The sequence below is a fragment of the Mustelus asterias genome, chromosome 15 (assembly GCF_964213995.1).
Source record: "Mustelus asterias chromosome 15, sMusAst1.hap1.1, whole genome shotgun sequence".
NCBI lineage: Eukaryota > Metazoa > Chordata > Chondrichthyes > Carcharhiniformes > Triakidae > Mustelus > Mustelus asterias.
In genome coordinates, this window is record NC_135815.1 from 90,622,480 (window position 1) to 90,637,377 (window position 14,898).

Sequence of the window (14,898 nt, forward strand, 5' to 3'; positions counted from 1 at the left end):
GATTAGCAGAGTAAATATGTGGAGTTATGGGGAGAGGGCTTGGATGGGATTGTCGTCGGTGCAGGCTTGATGGGCTGAATGGCCTCCTTCTGCATTGTATGATTCTATGACACCAACAACATGAGTTCAATTCCCGTACCGGCTGAGGTTATCTGTGAAATGCCTGCCTTCTCAGCCTTGACTCTCACCTGAATGAGGGGCAAGGGGAGAGCAGTCCATGGTCTTCTGGATGTCATGAAAACCTTCTCAAGGCATCCTAGCGACACCCACATCCCATGAAGTAATATATATTTTAAAATTGCAATTAATCATCTCAATTTTTAAAAATTCATTTATGGGATGACAGCCAGCATTTGTTGCCCATCCCTAACTGCCTCCATGTGGACATTTGAGAGTCAACCACATTGCTGTGGATCTGGAGCCACATGTAGGCCAGACCAGGTAAGGATGGCAGATTTCCTTCCCTACAGGATATCAGTGAACCAGGTAGGCTTTTCCTCCAATGACTTTTTAATTAATTCCAGATTGTTATTGAATTCAAATTTCACCATCTGCTGTGGTGGGATTTGAACCCAGATCTTGTTCTGGCTCTCTGGACTATTAGACAAGACCACTACACCGCAGTTAAAAATCAAAGAAGTAACACGATGGCTGATTCTGAATCTGAAAAAGAATTCAACACATTGAATTGACTTTAGCAAGAGACTTAGGTGGAATTTTATGGCCTCACTTATCCCGAAACTGTAAAATCCCGCCTAAGGTCAATGGACCTTTCCATGGTCCGTCCCTCGTCCGCTCCGATTCCCGCAGCGGGCGGAACAATACAATTCCGGCCAATTTGTCTTGGAATTTTATGTTAATCCAGGGTGAGATTACTCATTAGCTTTTGGGGAAATCAAGACGATTGGCGCGTCAGTGGGTTATTTGATCACATATGAGAAATGGAACATACCGTGATGTCACTTTAAGAGAATATGCAAATGATGTGCATGCGACATGGAGGAAGCAGGATGTAAAGCAGCATTCTGTGACCAGCAGACAGGGGAGGGCATTGCTGTAGTTACAGCTGTTGCTGTAAATAATGGTGGTTGCTGAATTCAAAGAGTAGGCCTGTCTGTTCAGCTAACTTGTAATGTGTATATGGAATATTTGTCGTCTTCAAATAGATCAAATCTACTTCTAGTTTCCCAACGCTGTGTGTGAAAGATTGATGAGTTTGTATAAAGAAGCCAGAAATACAACAACAAACATTGTTATTGAAGTTAAAGTTTCATCTGCTCTTCTAACTTCTATTTACTTGAGAAATAAAAGTTTTGAGCGAGATTAAATTGGAAGTGTACATTATTTTCACATGCACAATTCTCTCCTTAACCCCCTTCATCTTGCCACTTCTCCTCCCTTCAATGTTGGGTTAAGAGAACAAGAATTCAAGACTCATTCGAGAACCTGAGCACAGAATCTACAATGATGGTGTAATAAGTCTGTGGAGGCTGAAGTCCCTTCACCAAAATCCCTTTATTTACAACTCTAAGTTAAAGTTTATTTATTTGTCACCAGTTAGGCTTACATTAACACTGCAATGAAGTTACTGTGAAATTCCCCTAGTCGTCACACTCCGGCGCCTGTTCGGGTCAATGCACCTAACCAGCACATCTTTCAGACTGTGGGAGGAAATCGAAGGACCGGAGGAAACCCACGCAGACACGGGAAGAACGTGCAAACTCCGCACAGTCAGTGACCCAAGCCGGGAATCGAACGTGGGTCCCTAGCGCTGTGAGGCAGCAGTGCTAGCCACTGTGCTACCATGTCACCCACTCTATCAGCAGTACACAGAGTGCTACCAGTTAGCAATCTACCTACGGGGATGCCAGAGGAACGGACACTCCGGGTTGAGTACAAGGCGAAGCTCATACTCCAGTAGGCCAACCTCAATGGCCTGATTGAAGTCATTACTGTGGTTATGTCTGATATCGAGGGGGTGTTACATCCTGAGAAGCACTGCCTTTCAAAAAGGTGTTCAACAAAGGTGTTCTGCTGTCTCTCAGCTGAGGGCAGATAAACGGCTCTGTGTCACTGTTTGAAAAAGAACATAGAATTCTTATGGGTGTCCTGGCCTAAACTAACATCTCAAAAAGCAGATTATCCAGAGCCTAATCTCCGCACTGTTTGTGGGACTTGTGTGCAAATTGGCTGTACTTTTTATTCACAGGCTTCAGTGAGAATTGAACTGATTACAAGACCAGTGCTCTAATAATTGAGCTATGGAACCAGCTAAGTAGCAAGCTCCTTTTCCAGCACCCTGTCACCAAAATCAGTTTAATATTTGGCCTCCACGTAGGGGACATATCAGATATTAAATTGATAAGAACAGAAACTACACTTAATCTTAGCCAAAAGGCCGAAAAGCAATTAAGGGACAATCATACACTCTTAAGGATACAGAAGGAGGCCATTCAACCTTTCAACTTAGTCCCATAACCCTGCAAATTAGTCCTCTCCAAGTATATTTCCAACTTTATAGAATCTTCCTTTCAGGCAGTGTGTTCCAGGTCTTTTTATTTTATTTGTTCAGGGTATGTGTGTGTCGCTGGCTGAGTCAGCATTTATTACCCATCCCTAATTGTCCTTGAACAGAATGGCTTGCTCATCCATTTTGGAGGGCATTTTTGAATCAACCACATTGCTGTGTGGCTGGAGTTACATGTAGGCCAGACTAGGTAAGGTCTACCTAGTACCAGATTTCCTTCCCTCAAGGACATGAGCAAATCAGATGGGTTTTTCCAACAATCGACAACAGTTTCATGGTCATCATTGGATTTTTAATTCCAGATTTTCTTTTTACTGAATTCAAATTTCACCATCTGCTGTGGTGGGATTTGAACCCAGGTCCCCAGAGCATTAACCTGGGTCTCTGGATTACTAATCTAGTGACAATACCAATACGCCATCACCTCCACTTAACAACATTTGAGGCGCAAAATTTCTCCTCTGTTTTCCTCTAGTCCTTCTGCCAATTATTTTAAATTGATTTCATCTGGTTACTGACCTATTTGCCAAAGAAACCAATTTCTCCCTATTTGTAATCCTGAGAATGTAAAAGTTGTTGTCTTAATGGGAATTTCTTCTCCAGCAATCTCTGCAAAATGCTAGGTGGATATGATTTGGCTGCATCCTCTCATTTCCCGATTCACATACTGGTCATGGGTGATTATATAATTGCCAATTATTGCTATGGTCCATTTAGGGTGGGTTGGCTCTGGTATTTTTTTTAAAAAGTGGAATTATAAATAGAACATGCAGAATAGGAAAGGAGAACTGGAGAAACTGAAGATGGATGACACCAAATTTGCTGATGACACCAAAGTCGGTGGTGTGGTAGACAGTGAGGAAGGGTGTCGTAGTTTGCAGGAAGACTTAGACAGGTTGCAAAGTTGGGCCGAGAGGTGGCGGATGGAGTTTAATGCGGAGAAGTGTGAGGTAATTCACTTTGGTAGGAATAACAGATGTGTTGAGTATAGGGCTAACGGGAGGACTTTGAATAGTGTGGAGGAGCAGAGGGATCTAGGTGTATGTGTGCATAGATCCCTGAAAGTTGGGAATCAAGTAGATAAGGTTGTTAAGAAGGCATATGGTGTCTTGGCGTTTATTGGTAGGGGGATTGAATTTAGGAGTCGTAGCGTTATGTTGCAACTGTACACAACTCTGGTGCGGCCGCACTTGGAGTACTGTGTGCAGTTCTGGTCCCCACATTACAGGAAGGATGTGGAGGCTTTGGAGAGGGTGCAGAGGAGGTTTACCAGGATGTTGCCTGGTATGGAGGGGAGATCCTATGAGGAGAGGCTGAGGGATTTGGGATTGTTTTCGCTGGAAAGGCGGCGGCTAAGAGGGGATCTTATTGAAACATATAAGATGATTAGAGGTTTAGATAGGGTGGATAGTGATAGCCTTTTTCCTCTGATGGAGAAATCCAGCACGAGGGGGCATGGCTTTAAATTGAGGGGGGGTAGTTATAGAACCGATGTCAGGGGTAGGTTCTTTACCCAGAGGGTGGTGAGGGATTGGAATGCCCTGCCAGCATCAGTAGTAAATGCGCCTAGTTTGGGGGCGTTTAAGAGATCCGTAGATAGGTTCATGGACGAAAAGAAATTGGTTTAGGTTGGAGGGTCACAGTTTTTTTTTAACTGGTCGGTGCAACATCGTGGGCCGAAGGGCCTGTTCTGCGCTGTAATGTTCTATGTTCTATGTTCTATGTTCTATGGAAGTATGAGTACAACTAAAGTTTCAATGAGAAGTATGTGGGTGGTGTTAATTTGAGTTGTTTCAGGTTAATCATACAGTATTGAAGATATTAAGAGTGCTTCAGGAAATTTATTAGTCATTTTCTACATTACAGCATATAACTGAATATAATATAATTGGGTGACATGGTGGCACAGTGGTTAGCACTGCTGCCTCACAGCAAGAAGTTTAACAACACCAGGTTAAAGATCCCTGGCCTCACAGCGCCAGGGACCTGGATTCGATTCCCGGCTTGGGTCACTGTCTGTGTGGAATCTGCACGTTCTTCCCTTGTCTGTGTGGGTTTCCTCCGGGTGCTCCGGTTTCCTTCCACAGTCCGAAATATGTGCTGGTTAGGTGGATTGGCCATGCTAAATTCCCCCTCAGTGTACCCGAATAGGCGCCAGAGTGTGGCGATTCGGGGATTTTCACAGTAACTTCATTGCAGTGTTAACGTAAGCCTACTTGTGACACTAATAAAATAAACTTTAAATGATTGGTTGACCCAAGATGATGGAAACTTCATTGGCAAATCTTAAAATACATTTCCATGGCTCAAAGTCTTGCACATGATGAATATTAATTTGATATCTGAACCGTGGGAATCTTGGTTTAACTTTTATTAACTTTTATTATCACATTCAGACTAGTTGACAGCACAATCTGCAACATACAAGATGATGTTATATTACTTTTGCCAATCTATTCCTTGTTTGTATATTAATTCATCTTAATGGCATGATCTTCCAGTTATACTGGTTATACTAGTCACTTGACAGATATCTATGGATTTTGATGCCCAACGAGAAGTCCATAGGTATAATGTCAGCCGCACCTCACCCTGAATTTAGCGATGCTTTATTGCACAGGAGGAGACCATTCAGCCCATCGTGCCTGCACCAAGTCCCTGCAAGTCATCCATTTCATCCTATTTCCTTCCCTTTTATTTATTTGTCCTGTTCAATTTCTAATTTTTCAAATAACTTCATTGCAGTATTAATGTAAGCCAACTTGTGACTAATTTTCCTTGCTGAAAAAAAAACTATTATGGATGGCACTTCTGGTCTGACATTCCATGCCCTAGCAACTCTGTGAAAAAGAGAACTATTTCCCTAACCTTTGTCTTTTTTCCTTTAGTGGTGATCTTAAATTTATGTCATAGAGTTACAGACACACCAACTAGTGAAAAGATTTCTTTCCCTATTTACCTACTCAAATTCCAACAACATTTCGAAAACAGCCTCTGTCAATAAGTTCTTAATATTCTTCATAAAGACCTTCAGTTTCTCGAGAGTCCCATCTATGTGAATTTCTCCTGCAGTTTCTCCTTGGTGTTGGCATGTTTCCTTGTGTAGAATGCCCACTCCTTGGCAAAATATTTGAACTCCAGCATAACCAGCGATTTGCATAGGTTTCACATTACCTCTTTGATTTTGCACTCTGACCTTCTGTGAGCTTAGGCGTCGGTGGCAGCACCCCGGCTTGTGAAGCGAGCCGCACTTCACTGCAATACTGAAGGAGTCCTCTGCACTGTTTGCAGGGCACCCTTTCAAATAGGATGGTAAACTGAGGTCCCACCTAACTCCTCAGCTGGATGCAAAAGACCCTGTGAAACTGCTGAAGGAGGAAAGGGGAGGCGGTGGCAGAGTGATATCGTCACTGAGATTAAAATCCAGAGGCCCACATTAATGGTCAAGGGAGCCAGTTCAAATCTCACCACGGTGGATGGTGAAATTTAAATCCAATAAAATCTGGTCTAACGATGACCATGAATAACTTATGGATTGTTGCAAAAACCCATCGGGTTCACTAATATCCTCTATGTGACTCTAGCTTGTGGTTGCATCATTAGGGATGGGCCTACCCATTGAGTGGCTATGATAGAGGTGGCACAGTGGTTAGCCCTACTGCCTCACAGCACCAGGGAGTCGGGTTCGATTCCTGGTTTGGGTCACTACCTGTGTGGAGTCTGCACATTCTCCCCATGTCTGCATGGTTTCCTCTGGGTGCTCCGGTTTCCTCCCACAGTCTGAAAGACATACTGGTTACGTGCATCGGCCATGCTAAATCCTCCCTTAGTGTACAGGCACCGGAGTGTGGCGACTAGAGGATTTTCACAGTAACTTCATTGCAGTGTTAATGTAAGCCAACTTGTGACTAATATACAAGCGCTACTTTAGGTTGATTGGCCATGCTAAATTGCCCCTTAGTGTCAGGGTAAATGTGTGGGGTTACGGGGATAGGGCCTGGGTGGGATTGTTGTTGGTGCAGACTCGATTGGCCAAACGGCCTCCTTCTGCACTGTAGGGATTCTATGATTCTACCCAGCGACGCTCACATCCAATGAAAAAAGAAAAAGGAAGTTCGCCCAATATTCTGGCTACCATAATTACTGGCCAATTATTTTTTGGTATTTGCTGGAACTTATCTTCATAGATCTAATTATCCATGCTCCTACTTTTAAATATGTGCGTGTCTTAAGTCTCTCAGCTTCTCTATTTATTTCAAATTAAAGTATATTTCATTAATTTTCCTCCTAATATTAATATACTTCTCCACTGTAGAATCCATCTGACATCTAGCTGCTCAACCTATTAACCTGCTGATTCTCCACAGATGCTGTCAGGCCTGCTGAGATTTTCCAGCATTTTCTGCTTTTGTTATTAACCTGTCTCTATTCCTTGAAACTACATATCGTATTTGCAATACCTAAATGCACTTTTACATTTGCACCCACGTCAAGCTGTGATTATTTTCAGATATTGAGAAGAAGAACAAAGAACAAAGAAAATTACAGCACAGGAACAGGCCCTTCGGCCTTCCAAGCTTGCACTAACCATCCTGCCCGACTTAACTAAAACCCCCTACCCTTCCGTGGACCATATCCCTCTACATTTGGGCAGCATGGTGGCGCAGTGGTTAGCACTACTGCCTCACAGTGCCAGGGACCCAGATTCAATTCCGGCCTTGGGTTGCTGTCTGTCGGGAGTCTGCGCGTTCTCCCCACGTCTGTGTGGGTTTCCTCCAGGTACTCTGTTTTCCTCCTACAGTCCAAAAGGTGTGGTGATTACTTGCATTGACCACGCTAAATTCTCCTTCAGTGTACCCAAACAGGCACCGGAGTGTGGCAACTAGGGGATTTCCACAGTAACTTCATTGCAGTGTTAATGTAAGCCTACTTGTGACACTAATAAATAAACTTTAAACTTTAACTTTTCCTCCCACAGATATGCAGGTTAGATGGATTGGCCATGCTAAATTTCTCCTTAGTGTCCCAGGATTTGTGGGTTAGGGGGATTAGCCATGCTAAATTGCCCCATCGTGTCCCAGGATGAGTGGGTTAGGGGATTAGTGGGGTAAATACGTAGGGTTACGGTGATAGGGCTGGATAGGATGCTCAGTTGAAGGGTTGGTGCAGACTTGATGGGCCGAATGGCCTACGTCTGCACTGTAGGGATTCTATGAACAGTGGGCCCAACTCACCAACCTATGGAAGTTATTACTGCTTTATTGTTGCCCCAGTTCAAGAATCCATTACCCTCTATTTTTCTGTCTGTTAATGAACTTTTGTACCCATGCTGCCACATTCTCCGTAATACTAGTGACTTTCATTTTAACAAATAACTTTCTACGTAGGACCTGATCATGTCCCTTCTGAAAACTCAGAGACACAACCTTCCTGCACTCCATTCTTTCCTGAAAGAATGCATTTATTTCACCAGACTTACACACAAATCTGTCCTTAATTAACCCAGGTCTTTGTAGTTGAACATTCATTTCATTCTGTATTAGTCTCCTGGGCTTGTAAACGACTGATTAGACTGAATAGTCGAAATACACTATTTTTATCCCTTGCTCCTTTCCCAACAGGAACTCTCCCTGAGCGGTTCTCCAATTATACAGCACAACTTCCATGTCCAAAGCATTTTTAAAGGTTGTGGTTACCTCCCCACTCCCAGTGGCCTTCTGGATCATTCTGGGAAATGAACAAAAGAACAAACTTGCAATCATAAAGCACTTTTTTACCCACTATGGACATCCCAACCTAACAATTTTGTATATATTTTTTTTAATGTAGTTACCATTATAATGTAGGACATGGAGAAGCCTATATGAACACAGCAAGATCCCACAAACAGCGTGAATATGACCAGATAACTAATTGTTCTCCAGTGATGCGACAGCTCTCACCAACTTTTACAGATGCACTATAGAAAGCATTCTTTCAGGTTGCATCACAGCTTGGTATGGCTCCTGCTCTGCCCAAGACCACAAGAAACTACAAAGGGTTGTGAATGAAGCCCAATCCATCACGCAAACCAGCCTCCCATCCATTGACTCTGTCTACACTTCTCGCTGCCTCGGAAAAGCAGCCAGCATAATTAAGGACCTCTCACACCCCGGACATGTTCTCTTCCACCTTCTTCCATCAGGAAAAGATACAAACGTCTGAGGTCACGTACCAACCAACTCAAGAACAGCTTCTTCCCTGCTACTGTCAGACTTTTGAGTGGACCTACCTCACACTAAGTTGATCTTTCTCTACACCCTAGCTATGACTGTAACACTACATTCTACACTCTCTCCTTTTCTTCTCTATGATCGGTATGCTTTGACTGTATAGCGCACAAGAAACAATACTTTTCACTGTATACTAATACATGTGACAATAATAAATCAAATCAAATTGAGGTATAAATATTGGGCTGGTCACCCAGTGCGATTTAGCATCAGAGCCTGGCATCTTTCAATTCTTTTTTACTTGATATAATGCCCTTTAAATAGAAATCCTAATTCTGTCACCTCCTGAGGTGCGGCACAATGGCACAGTGGTTAGCACTGCTGCCCCATAGCGCCAGGGACCTGGGTTCAATTCCAGCCTCGGGTGACCGTCTGTGTGGAGTTTGCACGTTGTCTGCGTGGGTTTCCTCCCACAGCCCAAAGATGTGCAGGTTAGGTGGATTGGCTATGCTAAATTGTCAGGGGGATTAACAGGGTAAATACATGGGGTTACAGGGATAAGGTCTGGGTGGGATTGTATTCGGTGCAGGCTTGAGGGGCCGAATGGCCTCCTGCTGTACTGTTGGGATTCTATGCTGCAATCCTGCATTTCACCCAGCACTCTAATGTGAAAAACTTGGCAAAATACTAATTTAGTATATTTATTGTTTCTTTGTCTTCCTTGAGAAGACTTCCCTTTTCATCTCCAGTCAGCTCTACCCTTGCTTTGTATATGAGATTAGTTTTGTGTGTTTATAAAATCTTGTATTATTTACGTTTTTTCACCTGCCAGTCTTTCTTCACACCCTCTCCTTGGCTTTCTGATCTGTCTTTCCCTCCTCTCTCTATAATTTCTGTTCTCCTCTTAAAAGCATCAGACATAAACTTTGAATGCTTCTTGGATATGATCCCATAGCTTTAATTTTATTGTGCTTGTAATTGAGATTGGCAAGCCCACATTGCTTTCCACAGTGGCACACAGGTGGCACCAAAATCATTTCAAACAATGTCGACCCAAAAATTGAAGCAACAGCTTGCCATTGATGGAACTCGCTCAGGGAAGCAAGAATATAGCAGCTGACTGAGGGATGAGATCACACTCTGGGTGCCTGAATTATCAATATCTAGCATCTTCCCCCATTCTTTGCTTCCCTGCTTGTTCAAACATGCCATTGCTGTCCCATCATTCCCTCAAAAGGCATGGCAAAAGGTTCAGAAATGTACTATGCAACCCTGATACCAACCTCCCAACGGCTTTCGGTTAGTCATGACTTGGTGGATTCAAGCACTCAATGTCATGAGCAGTGGGGCACATGTGACAGAGAGGTATCATTGTCCAGTATGAATTAATATGAAGACACTGTGCTTATTAATGGATGGAACGAACCATAGAATCCCTACTGTGCAGAAAGAGGATATTTGGTTCATCAGGTCCGCACCGACACTCCTAATGAGCATCCACCCAGGCCTAACCCCATAACCCCATGTTTATACCATGGCTTATCCCCCTCACCCATACATCTTTGGACACTAAGAAGCAATTCAGCATGGCCAATCCATCTAACCTGCACATCTTTGGACACTAAGGGGCAATTCAGCATGGCCAACCCCCCTAATCTACACACCTTTGGACACTAAGGGGTTATTTAGCATGGCCAACTCCCTTAACCTACACATTTTTGGACACTGAGGGGCAATTTAACATGGCCAATCCACATAACCAGCACATTTTGGGACACTGAGGGGAAATTTAGCATGGCCAATCCACCTAACCTGCACATTTTGGGACACTGAGGGGAAATTTACCACGGCCAATCCACCTTTTCACTTTTGTCGGAAATCGGATCACCTGGACGAAACCCACACAAACACGGGGAGAATGTCCAAACTCCATACAGTCAACTAAGGCCAGAATTGAAACCAGATCACCTGGTGCTGTGAGGCAGCAGTGCTAACCATTGTGCCACCTTGTCACCCATGGAATAACCTATAGAGGATGGCAATTTTGTAATCATGGTATGATTATAATATTGCTATGCTCTTTAGGCGATGTTTAATTTCTTTTGCATTTTTGACATGAGAAGTATTCAGCAATGTGTTTAAAATCATACACATCAATATTTGCTAAAGGGAATAATTGGACGGAAGCTGGAAGTCCTCAACATGATTTACATTTTAAAATGGCATTAACATCACATCAGCCTATGGCCCATGCAACACCAGCAGAGTGCTGCACCGTCCCATGAAAATGCCCATCGTCAGGTGCAGGCATCCTAAGATGAGTCATTGGCTATCCAATCAAAAAATGCTGAGCTGGAATCACTACATGGATTATCCAGTCATATTATCAAATACAGATTGATGTACCACAGGCCTTTCATTTGTGCATTTAGCTTGTAATGTCATGTCTCTGTCATTGTGAGGAGACATATGGGAAAAAAAAGCAGTTGATGTTTTATCCATCATTGTTTAGGCGTTACACCTGTCTGTGTGCAATTTTCAGCATTTTGATATTCATAACATAAATGCAAAGCAAAATGAACAAGCAGGTACAGGTGGCACAGTGGTTAGCACCAGGGATCTGGGTTTGATTCCTGGCTTGCGTGACTATCTGTGCGGAGTCTGCACATTCTCCCCATGTCTGTATGGGTTTCTGTTGCTGGTTAGGTGCATTGGCCGTGCTAAATTCTCCCTCAGTGTACCCGAACAGGCGCCAGTGTGTGACGACTAGGGGATTTTCATTGCAGTGTTAAATGTTAGCCTACTTGTCAGCCTGATAAACAGACTTCAACTTTGTTTACAGTCAGCAAGTAGCAAATTGGTTCATTATTTCAGGAAGTACAAATCAGAAAAAGGTTTTTAGCAAGATAGGCCAACTTGCACCAAGTGTTTGTTTATGAAAAACATTTCAAATGCCATCTTGGATTTTTCACGAACATGAACCATTAAAGTTCGCAGCATGAAGTAAAAATGAGACTTATCAAAGTTAATGACGCACGATTCAAGCAGATGCATCCGCCTGCTTTAATCCATAGCTGGACCACCCCCCTCCCCCCAGAAGAGGTCACCAACCACCCCCCCGCCCGCCGGAGGAGGTCACCAATCTTTCGCTGGAGGCTTTAGGGGCTTTGCTGAGGGGCGCTACTCCGTATCAAGTAGGAACCATAGAAATCACACATCAGAAGGAGGCTATTTGGCCCATTGAGTCAGCAATCTCACCTCGGCCCTATCCTCGGAACCTGACATATTTACCCTGCTAATCCCTCTAACATACACATCTCGGGACACTAAGGGACAATTTAGCATGGCCAATCAACCTAACCCGCACTTCTTTGGACTGTGGGAGGAAACCGGTGCACCCGGAGGAAATCCACGCAGAAACAGGGAGAATGTGCAAATTCCACACAGACAGTGACCCAAGCTGGGAATCGAACCTGGGTCCTTGGAGCTGTGAAGCAGCAGTGCTAATCACTGTGCCGCCCATACAACTGACCCAGAGACCCTCCTCCTCTTATGCCTTCCATGGGCGTAATGAAAGGATTTACAGCATGATGATCAACATGTTTAGCCACATTATGAATGCACCTTCCAAGGCCATCAAGTCAAATGGCTCATGAACACAGAATTCTGGCTCAGAGGCAGCTTGCTACCCACTGCACCAAAGGTCCTCCCCTGAGAGAAAAAGATTTACAGGAAAGGTATTACGTGTGGTTACACGATTGTATTGTCTGTGCTAGAAATTCCTCTGAGGTTCTTTTGCAGTCTGTGTTTAGAAGCCAATACTTAATGTTCTGGTAGGTTCTCAGAGAGGTGTCACTATCTTGCTAAAGAGGCTAACCAGAGGGGCAGAAATCAATTCATACAGATACTCATGAAGGAAAGCAATACCAGCCATTCACAGCACTTACCGGGAGTTGCTGTTTGCACTGGAAACAGCATCCCTGAGAAAGCTATTATTAGAAGCAATGACCATTTGTGTACAGGAAATATAATTGTGATTTTTAAAAACATCCTTTCATAGAACGTGGGCATCAATGGTCAGCATTTGTAGCCCAGTCCATCACGCAAACCAGCCTCCCATCCATTGACTCTGTCTACACTTCCCACTGCCTTGGTGAAGCAGCCAGCATAATTAAGGAGCTCTCGCACCCTGGACATACTCTCTTTCACCTTCTTCCATTGGAAAAAAGATACAAAAGTGTGAGATCACATACCAACCGACTCGAGAACAGCTTCTTCCTGCTACGGGAATCAGAGTGGGTGACGGGCAGACCATGGAAATGTCCGTTGACCTCGGGGGGGGGGATTTTCTAGTTTTGGGGCGAGCGATGCTGGAAAATCCCATCCTATGACTCTATGAATGAGGGTTGTAAGGGCCGAATGGCCTGCTCCTGCTCCTATTTCTAATGTTTGAGAGTCTCGGTTTGGCGAACAGACAGGAGGAACCATGGGTGGCAGACTGAGTTAGGCGGTGATATCAACTGATAGGTCTCTGGGCTGCTTTTTGTTACACAAGCGGGGACATGTAAAGTCCTTCTGGAGAATTTGCCAAAGTTAAGTGGGGCCCGTGCCCTCACAAAACATGGGCAATGTGAAGAGATAAATTGGGTGTACAGCAAAGCGTAAAGTCTGCTGTGTTAAAGGGCCAATCTCCAGGAAAGTGAAGGGAGCTTGCTGCGTGATATGTAATATGACTGTGAGAAGTCTGCATGTTCTCCCTGTGTCCGCATGGGTTTCCTCTGGGTGCTCCAGTTTCCTCCCACAGTTAGAAAGACTTGCTGGTTAGGTGCATTGGCCGTGCCAAATTCTCCCTCAGTGTACCCGAACAGGCGCTGGAGTGTGGCAACGAGGGGATTTTCACAGTAACTTCATTGCAGTGTGAATGTAAATTTACTTGTGACACGAATAAACTTAAACTTAATTCTGACTATCCAAGATGTTAAACAGGATAAACACCAGGCAGACTGTATTAAGACCATAGAAATGGGTCCCCATTGGGGGAAATCGTGGTAATGCATAAAACACCAAGCAGTGGCCAACTGAATTGACATTTGCTCAATCATTGTTTGCAGAATAGTTGTTGGAAGATCTTAGCACTTCAGAATTGTTGATAATCTTTCCTTCCAAAGGTAGGGCTTACTAAAATAGATCAGTAAGAAGTCTCACAACACCAGGTTAAGGTCCAACATGTTTATTTGGTATCAGGAGCTTTCAGATGAAGGAGCAGCGCTCAGAAAGCTCGTGATACCAAATAAACCTGTTGGACTTTAACCTGGTGTTGTGAGACTTCTTACTGTGCCCACCCCAGTCCAACGCCGGCATCTCCACATCATAAAATAGATTAGAGCAAATCATTCACGGGTGATCATTTATACACTGAATTTATTCCAGTCAACTTTCTAAATTGCGTTTATCCCCTATTAAGAGAAAGGGAAGGAAACAGTGGACATTTAAAAATAATAAAATGAAAGCTAAAAAAGCAATAAACGCTCTGACGCGAGGGTCATCCAGACGTGAAACGTTAGCTCTATTCTCTCTCCACAGATGCTGTCAGACCCGCTGAGATTTTCCAGCATTTTCTCTTTTTGTGTTAAAAAAGTAGCGACGAGTAACGAATTTTATTTAATTCTAGGGCAAGTTAATTTAGCTCAAACTTCAATTGTCAAAATGGGGGTTGGATATATTTCTGTCCACGTGCCACTTCTTTTGTCTTATACAATCTTACTTATTTTTCACCCCATGTTGTTCCCGGTCTGCCTATTGCACGCAATCTCGACCTAGTCTAATGTGTTCCATACTGGGCCATGAGATCACAAACGGACATAGGGTAAAATCAAAGGCGGCGGCGCAAAACTGAATATTAATTTAAAAATCGGCGTTTATACAGAAGGGCAAAATGAAAAGCATATCTGACAGAAAATATTATTGTGTGCACATGAGATTAAAACTCCAACCATCGCTCCGACGAGGGGGCAATGTCTGTGCTGCTATTTGAATAGCAAATCTTCCAACTCTCTCCCACACTGAAAGGGTTTCGGATATCTTAAGCCTACATGCTGACGGGTTGCTGCTGTATAGCTGTCTGCCAAAGATTTAAGGAAGTGATTAGATATGAAAGCT

General features: G+C 43.6%; 1 protein-coding gene and 1 non-coding gene across 2 annotated transcripts in view; one reads left to right on the plus strand and one right to left on the minus strand.

Annotated features, from left to right (window-relative positions):
- pax1b (paired box 1b) overlaps positions 1–14,898 on the plus strand; it is a 98,782-nt gene that overhangs the window by 63,308 nt on the left and 20,576 nt on the right. The gene's annotated exons all lie outside the window — the stretch shown is intronic.
- Positions 2,217–2,410, minus strand: LOC144504949 (U2 spliceosomal RNA). Its single transcript, XR_013499735.1, has one exon. It is a non-coding gene; the product is annotated as a U2 spliceosomal RNA (small nuclear RNA).